The 17,196-nt window shown below is 38.0% G+C and overlaps 1 protein-coding gene across 12 annotated transcripts in view; it reads right to left on the bottom strand.

Moving 5' to 3' along the window:
* Positions 1–17,196, bottom strand: part of helz (helicase with zinc finger) — a 266,938-nt gene that overhangs the window by 238,120 nt on the left and 11,622 nt on the right. For 4 of the 12 annotated variants that reach the window (XM_069929764.1, XM_069929775.1, XM_069929776.1 and 1 more), the window contains exons 2-4: positions 8,990–9,087; positions 5,347–5,412; positions 3,287–3,380 (exon numbers count right to left, since the gene is read on the bottom strand). The exons of 2 other annotated variants lie outside the window; for them this stretch is intronic. The gene's annotated coding sequence lies outside the window, so the exon portion shown is untranslated. The remainder of the gene's footprint in view (positions 1–3,286; positions 3,381–5,346; positions 5,413–8,989; positions 9,088–17,196) is intronic. 6 more of the 12 variants (XM_069929766.1, XM_069929770.1, XM_069929765.1 and 3 more) reach the window with 6 other exon arrangements.

The following is a 17,196-nucleotide window of genomic DNA, read 5'->3' as shown; positions in this document are numbered from 1 at the left end:
CCCCTCCTCTCCCTCAGTTATTTTAAGAGCAACTTCCATCAAACAGCAATTAAAACAAACTTTGATTCCAAATTAAACATTGAAAATGAGGTGACCAATTAAACAGTTTTGAATCATCTTTTTCAACCATCTATCTTAGATTCAGGTTAGATTGGGTATAAAAAGTTTTAGGGATTTGTACTTTTGAGGTAATTTTGCTTAATTCAACTTTAATTTGATGGATCTAAGAATATGTTCATGGAGGGGAATTAAGAATGAACAGGAATGAGATTTGAATCCATCAATTCCAGACAAAGACTGGGATACCATGCTTAATCTGATTAATAATACTTCATTCTGTGCACGACATTGTTTAATACAATTTAAAGTGGTACATAGAATACATATGTTTAAAGTTAAACTGTCTCACTTTTATTCTGATATTGATCCACTGTGTGATAAATGTAAAATCTTTGAGGCCTCTCTGATTCATGTTTTGGGAATGTTCAAAACAAAGTTTTGGAAACAATTCTTTCAAAATTTAGCAGAGTTTCTTAGGATTAAATTGGAACCATGCCCTTTTATTGCTTTGTATGGCTATTCTTAAGAGGAAAGTATTTCCTCGAACTTAATTCAAAAATAGTAGCTTTTACTTCATTGATAGCCAGACGAGCAATTTTGATGATATTGAAAGATAGCTTAGCACCAACTGAGCTGCAATGGGTACAGACATTATGTCTTGCTAGAGTTTGGAGAAAATTAGATACAACATTAAAGAGATCAAGACTGAATTTGATAAGATATGGAGCACATTCATGGATTATTATCACAATTTGAATACATAGGCAGAGATGCTCTGGGTGTTTCCTGTTCGATGTCTGGGAGCCGGGACTCGATTCTTTACATATTATTTGCTGATGACCATGTTTAGTGGGAGGGGTAGAATTAGAATGGGGGGGGGAATCTCCTCTTTTTTTTCATTTTTCATTATAAGTAGAAAAGATTGGTTGAATTAGATAACCAACAAGGAATATTAGAATATGAGGTTAAGTTTTTATAAGGGCATTTCTACCTTATTTGAGCATTGTATAGAAGACAATGTATAAATCACTTTTGATTCATATTCTGTATTGCATTATAGAAAAGTTATGAAACTAATACAAGAAAAAAATAGTTGCCTTCAAAATTGTCCAAGTTTTTATTCCACAAATCCGTCATCTCTCAAGTGTGATAGATCATCAGCATGTGTCACAACACAGTTTTACATGAGAATAATTAAATTAAACAAGTTTGCATTTATACAGCATTTTTATGCTGTGAAATTTAACTAATTCAATACTTATGGAGTGCAGTCACTGCAATTATATAGTGAAACATGACAACTGATACCTGCACATTAAGGTCCTACAAATGGAGGAAGTAATGTTTAGTTTGATTATAAATGAATCAGCTAGGGACTAAATATCAGCCTGGACAACTAGCCAAGGGGACATAATCAATACCTGGCATCCAGTATCACTGTATTTTTTTCAGTGCTACATTGAAATATCAAGACCTGGAATATTTATGTGCAAACTTTTTCTAAATTAATCCAGTGCCAAGTGAAATTTTACATGATTGTCAGTAGAAATGAAATAAAAGGCATAATTTCTCAAATCAACAATTTTTATGTACTGTAAGGTAAAACATCATGAGATGGGAATGTGCAGGGCTGTAACAAGATGTGAATGCATCCTTGTACTTACAAGATAAGAGAGACATTGATGGATTGAGAGGCAGGAAGCTAGCAGGGAAAGGATAGCAACAGTTTTAGTCATTGGACAAGTAATGATATGATGATGTTCTAAGCACATATCCAAGGGTATAAAAAATCACCATTTTGCTGATAACGGCAGAATGCATTCTCCGACTAACATGGTTAGTCGCAAGTGTTACAATCCGGTAATAAAGAACAAAGAACCCTGATTTCGACTCAGTCTGGTGTTTGTCTCACTCATTCATGAACAAAGCAGACCTAACAGTACCTAGTACACATGATATACACCGAATTGCATTTCAGTGTCAAGAGTATTTAAAAACCACCTGACATCTGCAAGAATGAAAAGCAAAGTATTTTAAAGCTGCCAATCTGCAGTAATTGCCTTTGACATTCAGAAATCAATTAGCAATTTACTAAAATGCGGTTATCCATCCAAAATAACAATCATGAAGCAAGTCGCACAAAATTCTGTTTAGATTAGATTGACCCAGGATGCAAGGTGACTGTGTAATCCTCCAGGAAAGCCAAAGATGTGGAGCTAATTGATCAGCCAAAACTTGGAAATAAAGCACCTGTATTTTTACTCTTGACTCTAGCATAGTACAGCTATTGGAAATACCTCACAACATCCTCAATGACCAAATTATCATTGCTCAAGTTTAACTTTAAGAAAGCATTCCCCAATTCTGGAAGGATGCATGGCATGAATTAATTACTACTTTCAGTTGAAGCTTTCAAGACCGAAAATACTGGTGCACTAAAACTATGAAGAAATAAAAATTAAATACTTGCATTTGTCACAATACCAAGTGCAGCTCATATTAGAATGGCATATGGCAAATAATCTCAGGCCCCTTCACACCCAAGGCACACTTCACAAGTGAAGCCTTTTCTATATTTAAACTCTAATTTTTTTTCCCCAGAAGGTGCTCTTTGCTCACACTGCACGAGGAATAAATATCTGGAGTAAGTTTAAAAAGTATGTACTCATTTTAAACTAAGTTTTAAAAAGAAAATATCACCACAAAAAAATTAACCCATGTCAGGGGGTCAGTTTTCAATTACATAGCTAAGAAAGTTTTTGCCACACCTTTCTAATACCATGGGACAATGAAAGAGGTAATCTTTTAGCCAATCAAATTTACCATGGTTCCCAGAAAGATCCCATTTCACCACTCACTTTCCTGCAATATTCTATCTCGGATGTGTATTACTTCCCTCTAATTATTCTACCATCCATCCATATTTGGCTTAATATACAGAAACAAATCAGTCCACCAGCCAGTACATCTTTAGGGTGTGAGGAAAATCTATACAGTCACAAGGAGAACATAGAAACTCCAAATAGACAGCATTGGACCTCACAATCAAACTCGGGTCATTGGAGGTTATGACATCTTGGAAGATCCTGTCCAAAAAAGATGTCCCAGTACTTTTTAACTATATTCTTCACTATACACTGCACTTCCATACCAACTATAACACTATACCCTGCACTTGTGTTTCATTATTGTCAGATCTGCTGTTTTTAAGTATAGGTTGACTTGCCTTTATAGCATGCAAGGCTTTTCATTATATCTTAGTTCATGTAACAAAAAACAATTCAGTTCAGTTGCACTGTAGACTGCATCACTCTGCTGACCTGGAACAGAACAAATATTTTAAAATATTTGAATTTTTTTGAATACTTTATTTAAAATTTTGAATTATGAACACAAATGAAATCCCCATAATGATAGTGATCATGGTTGCAATGCAACTAGCAATCCCTTACCATTTGATTATACTTGGCTGCCACCAGGGGCTGACACAGAGCAAGACGCACAGTGTGCTAGTTCTGTAATGGAGATTTGCAGCCTCATGGTGCTGTTTACATCAACTTTAAAGTAAAGAACCTTTTCCTTCAACCATGTGTTGTCTTAAGAACTCACGCACACAAATAACCCCCCCCAACACCCACCCTCCTCCCACCCCAAAAAAACTAAAAGGAAAAAAAAACAGGAGATTTGAACCATCACAAACACAATCAACCACATGGATCAGAGCAACACTACCACAACGAGCCACAGGGAATTCAACATTTTAAACCATATAATCCAAATAAGACCTCCACTTTCCAAAACAAAGAGATAATTATCACATAAATTATGTTATTTTTCCCAATGAAATACATGATCTCAATTCTGCAATCCCAAATCAATTTAATTTTTCCAAGTAATAGCTATACATTTTCTTGCTACAGCCATTACCAATCTTAAAAAACACAATTTGATACAGTAAACCTCAATTTCAAATTCAACATTTTAACATTACCTAACAAAAATAATGTTGGATCCATTGGTAATTGAATCTTTAAAACTTTCTCTAAAAATTCCTTAAGTCATGTCCAAAAAAATTTAACATCATCACACAACCAAGTTAAGTGTAAAAAAGAACATACCTCTTTACAACATCTAAAGCATGAATATGAAATTAAATTATATTTCTTTAATTTCTGAGGAGTTAAATACAGCTGATGTATAAAATTATATTTGAATTGTTCTTCAATATTTTCATTTGAAAAGTATGATGCTGATAAACAAAATACCGCCAGACATTATTCTAAGCTGATCCAAATACAGAATATTATTAATAGGAGGGGAGAAAGGAAAGCAGAGTACAAAAACACCAAGAGATGCAGCCTATCTAAATTAATTTTTGTTTGCAGACTTATCATTACACCAGCAATCCATGCCTCAAAAACTCGATGCAGGATTGGTACTACAAGTTCTGAAAGGCAATCTATATCTGCTCCAAGATCTCACAATTTACCACTATAAATTCAATCAGGGACTCTGCAGAAAGTCACAAATCTCTGTAATACTGAAGCAAATGTGAAGAAATACTCTCAACTTTTCCACTGCTTTCAGAAGACCTGTTCATCCAAGTGGTCATACTAAATTAATAACAACAGATTATGATGGAAACAGTTACTGCTGACCTGACATTTTCTGTTAATATTTCAGATTTCCAGCATCTGGAGGTTTTTTTAAAGAAAATTAATTAGAAGTTACAAAGTGCTGGTTTAGTTTCCATAAATTAATTAATTAGTTTGGATTTGACATTTTGTAGCTACTTGTTTTATTTTTCTTTGGTGCTAGATTTCATTCATCTTGTCTTTTGTCATAATCAAGTGGTTAAAAAAATGGTAATCAAGCTCTCAGCCCTGATAGTTATCCAGCTATAACCAGCGAATTGAAGTTATTGTCACTGACAGAGCATGTGGAATTGGAAAATAAAAATCTGTGGATTCTGCTAAAACATTGCAAGTTTTGGCACAGTATGCAATGCCTCCATGGTGTCGATTTTGTAACGAAGGACAAAAATGTAGCATTGCATTTGAAAACACAACAGGAATAAAAGTCACTTCGCTTATTTTTGCTTGAGCAAGTTATCATATGGGGCAGTGAAGGTAATATGGATGGTGAGATTGTTCTATTTTCTCCATCTTAAAGTTTTACAACCCAACACATCCAACTAAAACTGCTATCAAAATTAAATTAATGTAAAAATAACCAGTTAATAAATAATTGTTAATTAAACAATCAAACACCCCATTTGATTGGTACCTCATTAACCACCTGAAATATTCAATCTCTCCTTCACCAAGGCACAGTTCCATCCACAGTCCACTCCTGCGAGAGTAGGAAAGAAAGATTCAATGACTGTTATCTAGACAGAAATAAATGATATGGGTAGGAGATGATTCAGAAGGTTAATAAGCAATGTGCCCACCTTAAAATCTAAAACTATAACGGTAATTGCAGCATGGTTAGCATAGCAGTTACGCAATGCTATAACAGTGCCAGCAATCCAGTGCTGTCTGCAAGGAGTTTGTACGCTCTCCCCATGTCTGTGTGGGTTTCCTCTGGGTGCTTCAGTTTCCTCCCACCTTTCAAAGTGTATGGGGATTATAGGTTAATTGGGGTATTTGGGGCTTGTGGGATGGAAGGGTGTTACCATGCTGCATGTCTAAATTTCTTAAGTCGTGTCCAAAAAAATTTAACATCATCACATAACCAAGTTAAGTGTAAAAAATGTCTAAATTTAATTTAATTAAATTTATTTAATAAATAAATTTTCTGTCAGAGTCACATGTAAGCTGAAGGAGATCAATAAGATCAGAAGCTGAATCCACAGCACTAAAGACTGGTGTGGAAAATGTGTTTTAATTCATTGGGCACTAGCACCAATTACAAGCACAATTGTAAGTAGACTTCACTTTAATCAAGCTTGTACTGGAATCGTACTGGTACAGCTTTACGGGGTTGGTGAAAAAATATTTTAAAAATTAAATAAAAAGCACAAGGTCATGGTGCAGGGTAGCAAAATGGAAAAAGTCAATAACAAAGGCTGGGAAAGTCAGAGGATAGAGCACAATAACTAAAGTAGGGGAAACTTGGTTAAACAGCAAAACTGAAGGTGCTTTATCGAGCTAAATGGAGATTTTCAAAAAAGAAAATTAAGGGCACAAAAAGAAAAATGGCTATTAACCAATGATGCCAATAATGAAGCTATGCATGTAAATATTCAATAAACAAACTTTAGGAGACAGGGTTAATTGGTCAAGGGGCCAATAAAAGGAATGAAAGGGGAGGGAGTGGCCAGCGAGGAGTGGCTCAGTGAGTGAGTGGAGCAGTGAAGGAGTGATACTTCCTGGCTTTGACTTATCAGGCTTCGGCGAAAGCAGGCAAGGAGACAAGGTAAGCTGAGTTATTTGCCTTCGTATTCAGAGTCATGCCAGTAGGGTTAGTGCTCTGTACTGGGTGTCAGATGTGGGAACAATGGGTGACCTCCACCCTCCCAAATGGCCACATCTGCACCAGGTGTACCGAGATGCAGTTACTAAGGGAGCGAATTAGGGATATGGAGTTGCAGATTGATGACCTGCGGCTTGTAAGGGAGAGTGAGGAGTTAATCGACTCAACTTTCAGGCCGATAAATACTCCAGAACCCGTGTCAGGTCAGTGGGAAACCGTCAGGGGGGGGAAAGAAAAAAGCGAGAAAAATGGAGAGCACACCAGTGACTATCCCACTCAGCAACAGTTATGTTGTGTTGGATTCTGTTGAGGGAGATGACCGGACAGAAGATGGCCACGGGCACCAGGTCAATGGCAATGAGCCTGGCAGAGTGGTGCAAAAGAAAAGGAAAAGGAGAAATGCAGTAGTTATTGGGGACTCCATTGTCAGGGGTACAGACAGGAGGTTCTGTGAGCCAGATAAGTATACCCGCATGGTGTGCTGCCTCCCTGGTGCAAGGGTACGAGATATCACAAATCGGGTCCAAAATATTCTGAGAGGAGAGGGAGAGCAACCTGATGTCTTGGTACATGTGGGTACAAACGACATTGACAAGAAAAGGGAGGAGGTAATGAAAAGGAATTACAGTGAGCTGGGATGAAAGCTGAAAGACAGGAATGCTAGGGTGGTGATCTCGGGATTACTACCTGTTCCAAATGCAAGGGATGAAAAGAATGTAAGGATAAGGAAAATGAACGTGTGGCTGAGGTGTTGGTGTACAAGGCAAGGATTTGGCTTCTTGGATCATTGGGATCTCTTTTGGGGAAGGCATGATCTTTACAAGAGGGACAGGTTGCACCTAAATCCAAAAGGTGTCAACATTTTGGCAAGTATGTTTGGTCCAGCAGTGGAGCAAGGTTTAAACTAATTTGGCAGGAGTATGGGAACCAGAGTGATAGGGAAAAGGGTAGGGAAGATAAAGTAATGGCCAGGAAAAGTAAAATAGGAAAAGTAATGTTGGGAGGAAAAAGTAAAAAAATCAGATGGTGCAGTGAGTTTTCGGGTCAATGATAGTCTTAAGAAAATTACAAAGAAAAATCAAAAGAAAAGGTTACAGAAGTAACTAGATATAAAAAGGACAAAGAGCGTAAGGGCACTTTATCTGAATGCTCACAGTATTAGAAATAAGGTTAGTGAACTTGAGGCGCAAATCGGTACCCATGCCTATGATTTGGTAGCCATCACAGAAACATGGCTACAAGGTGACCCTAAATGGGAATTAAACTTTCAAGGGTATCAGGTGGTGCAAAGAGATAGACAGGATGGTAAGGGAGGTGGAGTTGTACTCTTAATCAAAGACGAGCTCCAGGCAGTAGTGAGGAATGATATAAGATCTAAAGAGCATAATGCTGAGTCCATTTGGGTAGAGATAAAGAATAACAAAGGGAAAAAATTATTGGTGGGTGTTATCTATCGCCCACCAAATAACAATAGTTTAGTGGCACAGGAAATAAATAGAGATAAGTGAGGCATGTAATAATGATATGGCAGTAGTCATGGGGGACTTTAACTTCCACATAGATTGGGAAAATCAAGTTGGTCATGGAAGTCTGGAAGAGGACTTCATAGAATGCATCCGCGATAGCTTTCTTGAGCAGCATGTTAAGGAACCCACAAGAGAAAATGCTCTCCTAGATCTAGTGTTGTGCAATGAGATAGGTAGAGTAAATGATGTAATAGTCAGAGACCATCTGGGAAATAGCGATCATAGTATGATTGAATTTCTCATTCAGATGGAAGGGGAAATAGTTAGATCTAAAACTAATATATTATGCTTAAACAGGGGTGACTACCATAGGATGAGGGAGGAATTGGGCAGAGTGGACTGGGAGCACAGGCTAATTGATGAAATAGTTGAGGAACAGTGGAAGATTTTCAAAGAAATATTTTGTAATGCTCAACAAAAATATATTGCGGTCAGGAAAAAGGGCAGCAAAAGAGGGAAAAATCAACTGTGGTTAACAAAGGAAATAAAGGAGAGTATAAAATTGAAGGCGCAGGTGTACAAAGCTGCAAAGAGCAGTAGGAAACTGGAAGATTGGGAAAACTTTAAGAGACAACAAGGGGTTACAAAGCGGGTAATAAGAAATGGGAAAAAGGATTATAAAAGTAAATTGGCACAAAATATAAAAACAGAAAGCAAAAAATTTTATAAATATATAAAACGGAAGAGGGTGGCCAGAGTTAACATAGGACCCTTGGAGGATGAGAAAGGAAAACTGGTAGCAAAAAATGAGGAAATGGCCAAGGCATTAAACAAATATTTTGTGTCAGTCTTCACGGTGGAAGACACGTCCAGCATGCCCAAGTGCAGAGTTAAGGATGCGAATGCTGGGGAGGGCCTTGATAAAATAGTTGTTACAAAGGAAGTAATGATGGAGAAACTAATGGGACTAAAGCCAGACAAATCACCTGGTCCTGATGATATGCATCCAAGGGTTCTGAAGGAAATGGCAGAACTTATAGGTCATATACCAAAATTCCTTGGATTCTGGGCAGGTCCCGGCAGACTGGAAGACAGCAAATGTCACACCACTTTTTTAAGAAGGGATGTAGGCAGAAGACTGGAAATTATCGGCCAATTAGCTTGACATCTATAGTTGGAAAAATGCTTGAAGCCGTCATTAAAGATGAAATAATGAAACTTTTGGAACGTAAGGGTTCAATCAGGCAGACGCAGCATGGTTTTAGAAAGGGAAGATCTTGTTTGACAAACTTGTTAGGATTCTTTGAGGATATAATGGGTGCGGTGGATAGAGAACAGGTTGATGTTGTATATTTGGATTTCCAGAAAGCGTTTGATACGGTGCCGCACAAGAGACCTCAGTAAGTTACAGGAAAGTGGAGTCCGGGGAAGTATATTGGCCTGGATTGAAAATTGGTTGTCTGACAGGAGGCAGAGAGTCAGGATAAATGGGAGTTTTTCAGGTTGGCAGAGAGTGGTAAGTGGGGTGCCACAGGGGTCAGTGTTAGGCCCATAACTGTTCATCATTTAAATTGATGACTTGGAGGAGGGGACAAAATGTGGTGTAGTCAAGTTTGCGGATGACACCAAATTGAGTGGAAGAGCAAATTGTAATGAGGATGTGGAGAGTCTGCAGAGGGATATAGTTAAGCTGGATGAGTGGGCAAAGGTCTGGCAGATGGAGTACAATGTTAGTAAGTGTGAGATTATCCACTTTGGCAAGAAAAATAAAAGAGCTGAATATTATTTAAAGGGTGAAAAACTACAGCATGCTGTTGTGCAGAGGTACTTGGGAGTGCTTGTGCATGAATCGCAAAAAGTTAGGTTGCAGGTGCAGCAGGTTATTAAGAAGGCAAATGGAATGTTGGCCTTCATCGCTAGAGGAATTGAATTCAGGAGTAGGGAGGTAATGTTGCAACTGTATAAGGTACTGGTGAGACCGCACCTGGAGTACTGTGTCCAGTTCTGGTCTCCATATTTGAGGAAGGATATTTGGAGACGGTCCAGAGGAGGTTTACTAGGTTGATCCCTGGGATGAAGGGGTTGACTTATGATGAAAATCGTCTAGGATTGTATTCGCTCGAGTTCAGAAGAATGAGAGGAGATCTTATAGAAACATATAGAATTATGAAGGGTATGGATAGGATAGATGTAGGAAGGTTTTTTGAGCTGGCCGGGGAAACTAAAACGAGAGGACACAGTCTCAAGATTCGGGGGAGTAGATTTAGGACAGAGGTGAGGAAAAATAGTTTTTCCCAGAGAGTAGTGAATGTTTGGAATTCTCTAACCAGGGAAGTGGTTGAGGCTGCCTCATTAAACATATTTAAAATTCGGTTAGATAAATTTTTACATGAGAGAGGAATTAGGGGATATGGGGAGAAGGCAGGTAGGTGGAGTTAGGTCATAAATTAGATCAGCCATGATCGTATTGAATGGCGGAGCAGGCTCGATGGCCCATTTTTGGCCTACTCCTGTTCCTACTTCCTATGTTCCTATGAGAGACGAAAAGGATGGGATATAAGTAACAGCAACAAAGGAAAATCAAATAGATTCAATTTAGTGCAACAGAGAAAAGAGAATTTGAGTTTTGTCTGCAGGTTACCAAACAGTAGCCATAATCTAAGGCATTATATAAATCAGGAAATTAGAGATGCATGATAAATGAATAATACTGTAAATATTTAAATAATTATTTTTCCATTTTTTTATTGGTTTTATCAAATAAATGTTATATAGATATATGACAATAAAATAAAATATTAGCAAATCATATATAGCAATACAAATAATATTGGAACGTGTTAAATTAAAAAAGAAATAACCACTATACTAATTATAATTATCTAAATATCAATCCCCTCCCTTTGGAGGCTACTCGCTTAACACAAATAGTCCACTACTAATAATAAGAAAGAAGGTAAACATTGGGATCAAAAACTAGAAACTAGTTAAAATACAAATTGTGAAAGTAACTAAGAAAGGAACCCCATAAAGAAACAAAGATTCATTTCTTACATGGGCAACCTTTTATTTCTAAACAGTGACCCTTAACTTTTGATACTGCCACAAGAGAAAATATCCTCTCCACGTCATCCTTAAAAGCCATATCAGCACCACACTGTACCTAACAGCAAAACAGATGAGCTACTAGTTGAGACATAATGCTACCCAATCCACAATCTAAACATTCATTCATGCAGAAACTCACCATGGCTTCTGAAACAATGAGTCCAAAACCAATAACCTCTGTTTACTGGAAGACCCAGGATAAGATATACAGTACCCTCCATCATGTTTGGGAGAAAGACATTTTTTTCCTCCTTTATTTGTCACTGTGCTCCACAGTTTTAAATTTGTAATCAAACCATTCACATGATTAAAGTGCACATTCTAGATTTTATTCAAAGGTTTTTTTTTAAATTTAGACATACAGCACAGTAACAGGCCATTTTGGCCCATGAGTCCTCACCGCCCAATTAACCTAAATCCACAGTATATTTTGAAGGGTGGGAGGAAACCAGAGCCCAGGGGAAACCCCATGCAGACACAGGGAGAATGTACAAACTCCTTACATACACCATTGGATTCGAACCCTGGTACCGATCATTGGTGCTGCGCTAACCGCTACACTAACCATGCCCCCCACGAAACTATTTGTATACATTTTGATTTGACCAAGTAGAAACTATAGCACTTTTTATACATCGTCTCCTCATTTCAGGACACCATAACATTTGGCTTCACAGGTGTTTGTGAGTACTTGGGTATGTTTAATTGCTTTGTTGGTGCAGGAATAAGACAGCTAAGCTTGCTTCTAAACTTTTGATCACCTTTGGAGTCTCCAGTTGTCATTTTTCATCATGAGGACCAAAGTTGTGTCAATGAATGTTGAATAAGCCATTATGAGGTAGAAAGAACACAAATAAAACATCGCTCAAACCTTAGGATTACCAAAATCAACTGTTTGGAACATCATTAAGAAGGAAGAGAATGCTGGTGAGCTCGGTAATCGAGGACAAGAAAGACCTCCACTACTGATGACAGAAGAATCATTATGAAGAAAAATCCCCAAATGCCTGTCTGACTGATCAGAAAAACTCTTCAGGAGGCAGGTGTGAATGTGTCAATGACGACTGTCCGCAGAAGACTTCGTGAACAGAAATAAGGAGACTACACGGAAACAGGATGGTGAGATTACAGTTTGCCAAGAAGTATTTAAAAAAAGCCTGCAGAATTCTCGAGAAAAAGGTCTTGTGGACAGATGTGATCAAGATGAACCTGTATCAGAGTAAGAGCAAAGCGTGGAGGTGTAAAGCAACTGCCCAAGACCCAAAACATACCACTTCATCTGTGAAATATGGTGCTTTGGGGTGGGCATGTATGGCTGCCACAGGTTTGGCACACATCTTCAACGATGTAGCTGCTGATGGGAGTAGCAAAATGAATTCTGAGGTGTATAGAAACATTCTATCTGCTCAAGTTCAAGCAAATGCCTCCAAACATATTGTGTGGTCGTTCAACCGACAGCAAGACCATGATCCCAAACATACTGCTTCCTGTCATTATTTTTATTAGTTTCATCATATAAATATTACATAGGTACATGAGAATAAAATATTATAAACAAATCTTATAGAATAATACATCAACAAAGGAGTTTTCCAAAGCTAAAAACTGGAAACTTCTAGAATGGCCAAGACAGTCGCCCAATCTAAATCCAATTGAGCATGACTTCCATATGTTGGGGACAAGCCCCCTAAACAAGCAGGAGCTGTAGATAGCTGCAGTAGAGGCCTGGCAGAGCATTACCAGAGAAAATACTCAGCATCTGATGATGTTTATGAATCTCAGACTTCAAGCAGGGATTGCATGCAAGGGATATGCAACAAAGTACTAAACATGACTACTGTAATATACATTCCATTGCTATGTCCCAAACATTATAGTACCCAGAAATGAGGGGACTATGTATAAAAAGTGCTATACTTTCTACATGGTCAAACTAAAATATACGCCAATAACCTGGAATGTGCACTTTAATCACATGTGAAATGTTTAATTACAAATTTAAAACTGTGGAGCACAGGGGCAAATAAAGGAAAATAAAGGAACCTTTGTCCCAAACGTTATGGAGGGCACTGTATTGTAGCAGTGGTGCACAACATCTTTTGCAATAAGGATTGGCAGCATTCCAAACTGTTAATGAAGACAAGCACAAATGTTCAAAGATCCTGAGAGGCACCTCCTCAAGAAGTGGACACCTCCTCAAGAAGTCAGAAACCGCATGCCTACTTCTTTCAGCTTCCAAGCAATGATGCTTTGAAATTCTCACCACAGAACCTACATTAGGTTAAGCATCATGCAGATTCCATGATTTCATCCACTTCAAAGGAGAGTAATTTTCATGTTAATTACAAGTTTTTCATTGATGGAATTCAATGTTTTTAATGGTTTTCTAGTGTTTCTCAAACTTTGACTTTAACTTTAAAGTCTGTTACATAACAGATTTGAATGATTGTCAGCAGAATAATGCAATTCAATAAGGCAACTAGGCACCATCATTTTAAAAGTGGATATGGATGTGCATTATATGGTCTTACCGTCAACGCGTCACATGAAAGAATAAAAACACAAATTATCCATTTCAGTAATAGTATTCCGATGAAAATTCTATGACACGGAAACAGACCCTTCGACCCAACTTGTCCATGCTGATCAAGGTAGTCTCATTTGCCTCCATTTGGCCCATATACAGTAAAAATCCCCATTAACCAGAATTCAAGCAACCAGCAAAAAAATTTGCAGAAATAGGTAAAAAATACACAAGTTTAAAATTGGTGCACCCTAGCAATCCATGCAATATACAATCTCAAGCAACCGGAAAATTTACTTATCTGGCATCACAAATTCCCATAGGTGCCAGATACCAGGGGTTTTACTGTACATCTAAACAGTTCCTATCCATGCACCTGTCTAAATGTCTTTATTTATGTTACAATTGTCCCTGTTTCTACCATTTCCTCTGCAACTTGTTCCACACACCTCCCTCTTTTGTGTGGAAGAGGCCCCTCAGGCTCCTTTTATAATCTTAAATCTATGCCCTCCAGTTTTACATTCCCCTACTGTGGAATAAAGCTTATGACGATTCACCCAGCCCATGTCATACATTTTTATTTATTTTGAATAGCTGTTCATTTCAATAAACAACTCAGTTAATGTGCAAATTCAAAAAAGTTAAGGGCATATGACCCCTTGTTATTTCTGGTCAGGTTACAGCAATTATTCCTTGCACGACTCACAAATTTGATATCCGGAATAAAACACTCTTACAAAATTAATGTGAATAAAATAATAAAAGTATAATTGCTGCAAATCATGCATTCTTTTAACTTGCATTTCTTGACGTGTGCAGATGTTCTGGCTTGTCATTGTGGAAAATTGCAATATGGACTGTTTTCCAGATGCACCCCCCCTCCCCAATATCGCAGATTTGTCTGTCATGCAGATTAAGTAATTGGCTTTCATGGACATTTTTCTTTGTCTCTGATCTCCAATAATCAATAGACAAAATTAATTCAAAATATATGCATTTTCATGAGCTCATTTGTTCAAGGACATTTTGTGCATGAATGCTCAAATTCTATTAATATGTGCAAATTTACTGATTATAATAAAAAGATTTATTATCCCAACCCTGGTAAATTCAAGACACTTCAAAAGGAATTAATGTCTCCTGTTTAAATAAATGTCACTTTGTTAACTGTTAGTGCATTAAGAATCCATTTTGTTTTTAGACAGAATCCAAACTGGGTTCCCAGAAACTGGGAATGACAATTTCCAGCTGCCTGCATTGTGCACATAATCCATGAGAATGCTAAGACATCATCTGTGATGTCATCACCTACAAATTTCAAAAACAATCAGGGATTGCTGAAAACTAAATTTTCCAACATAAAATTTCAAAACAACATTCAACTCAGCCCTTATCTACATCTCTTCCATTGCCCGCACATATGCCAGACACAACAAAAACAGGATTTCCCTTGTCCTTACCCACAGTACAGAAGCCTCCACATCCAACGTGCTATTGATCTTCCGCAGCTTCTGTCACCTACAACATGCTCCCACCAGCAGGCACACCTTCCTCTCTCTTCCCCTCTCCATCTTCTGTGGGGACCACTCCCTCCTTGTGTCCCTTATCTACTCATTCCTTCCTACTGATTGACCCCTTGGTATCCTCCCCTGCGGTCACAGGAAGTGGCACTTCCTGCATCCACACCTCCCTTCGGGGTCCCAAAGAGTCCTCACAAGTGAAGCAAACTTCACTTGTGAATCTGTGGGAGTCATTGACTGCATCTGGTGTTCCTGTTATGGCTTGTCTACATCAGAGAAACTGGATGCAGTCTGGGAGTTCACTTTGCTGAGCATCTTCACTCTGTCTGGATCAATAACAGGAATCTCCCACTAGCCAACCATTTCAATTCTGTGCCACGATCCTGCTCCCTAGCCTCATGCACTCCCAATCCAAGGCCATCTATAAATTGGAGGAGCAATACCTAATATTTAGTCTTGGCACTCTCCAATCAGACAGGATTAACATCTAATCTCCAGTTTCTGCTAGGCCACTCCCCATCCTCCCGGTCTCTTTTCCTGTAGCTCTGCACCCCCTCCCCTCTCCATTCACAGAGCCACCCTCTTCCTGCTTGCTGTTGTGCCCTCCCTCATCCACCCATGACCTCCTGTCTGTGGGGCTGTGCTCCTCACCCTGTCCCTCCCTGCACCATTTTATTCAGGTGCCTGTCTACATTTTTCTCATACCTTGATAAAGGGCCCAAAACCTTGGTTATGTATCTTTACCTTTGCTATATAAAGTATGCTATTTGTCCTGCTGAGTTTCTCCAGTGCTGTGCTTTTACTTCAATCACAGCATCTGCAGATTTTTGTGATTTACTTTACATTAGCCCTTGTTGTATTCCCCTGCTTCCATGCAATCTCTTTGTTCTTAAATAAATTTAAGTTTTCACAATAATGTAACAGTCTGACTATCATGGTAACAGGAGGAGGACCTGAATTATCCATGTGGTTTCCAATCCTCTAGTAAAAGTATAATTACTGCAACTGAAGAAGGGCTCTGGACCAAAAGTCATCAAATGTCTTTTGCTTTTTGTGGATGCTGCACAACCTCCTAAGTTTTTCTAACATTTTAGTGTTGTGCACTAGACACCAGCATGTGCAGATTTTTTGTTTACCTCCATAATTATTGGAGTTGATCTATTCAGGACTTGTACAAGATGACTTAAGCAACTTTAACTTCCTTTGTGCTATTTCCCCTCAATTTACTGAGTTCAAAAAAACCTCTAAATTCAGTCAAAGTAGGCCCAGACAACAATGAGCTTAATTGCAGAGGAAAATATTGTATTCCAATTTTAATCAAGATAGTACAGGGATATAACAAATTCTATAGCTCGTACTCTGCTGACTACATTCTTCTGGCAGTTCCCTTAAATTACTCATACAGCAATATTTCCCATTACCGTTAGCTCACCACTTTCATCGGAGTCACAAATGAAACAATTTCTAAATCTAAAGCTTGCTTACCTTGGATACAAGGAGTTATCAAGAACATTGCACAACAATGATAAAGATCCTTGAGGTCCACAGTATAATTTTCCAAATGCATCCTCAGGTTCAAATGCAACAAAAAAACTCAACTGTCTTAATATTGCAAAGCATCCCAACAAAATCAACAGGAGTAGTGTCAGACTGAGTCTGATGTCTGGCCAAATTCAGAAGGCATTAAGAGTTTGGTTGAGGTGGGTGTTAAAAACAAGAGAGGAAGAGTGATTTGGGGAAATAATTGTAGAATTTAGGGCATTGACAGTTAGAGGTTATTAATCCACTTCCAGTGATTTTTTTTAAATTTAGTTTTGTACCCATCAACTATCGAATAATTTTTTTTTAATGGAATGGAAGCAAGTTTCAACAGGAACTGTGTTTGCACATGGACAATTCAGTGAATTAAGCAAAACACAAACACACAATCAAATCTAAACAGTGTAGGTCATTTTTGACGATTTCTACTATTTTGCTGGCAGCATTTGATAATGAACAAGCTCAGATGGCTTCATATTGAGTTTTTTTTTAATTTCTTTCA

The sequence above is a fragment of the Narcine bancroftii genome, chromosome 3 (assembly GCF_036971445.1).
Source record: "Narcine bancroftii isolate sNarBan1 chromosome 3, sNarBan1.hap1, whole genome shotgun sequence".
In the NCBI taxonomy this organism is placed as follows: Eukaryota; Metazoa; Chordata; class Chondrichthyes; order Torpediniformes; family Narcinidae; genus Narcine; species Narcine bancroftii.
Note: the sequence above shows the minus strand (reverse complement) of the source record. Positions and strands in the feature narration are given on the sequence as shown.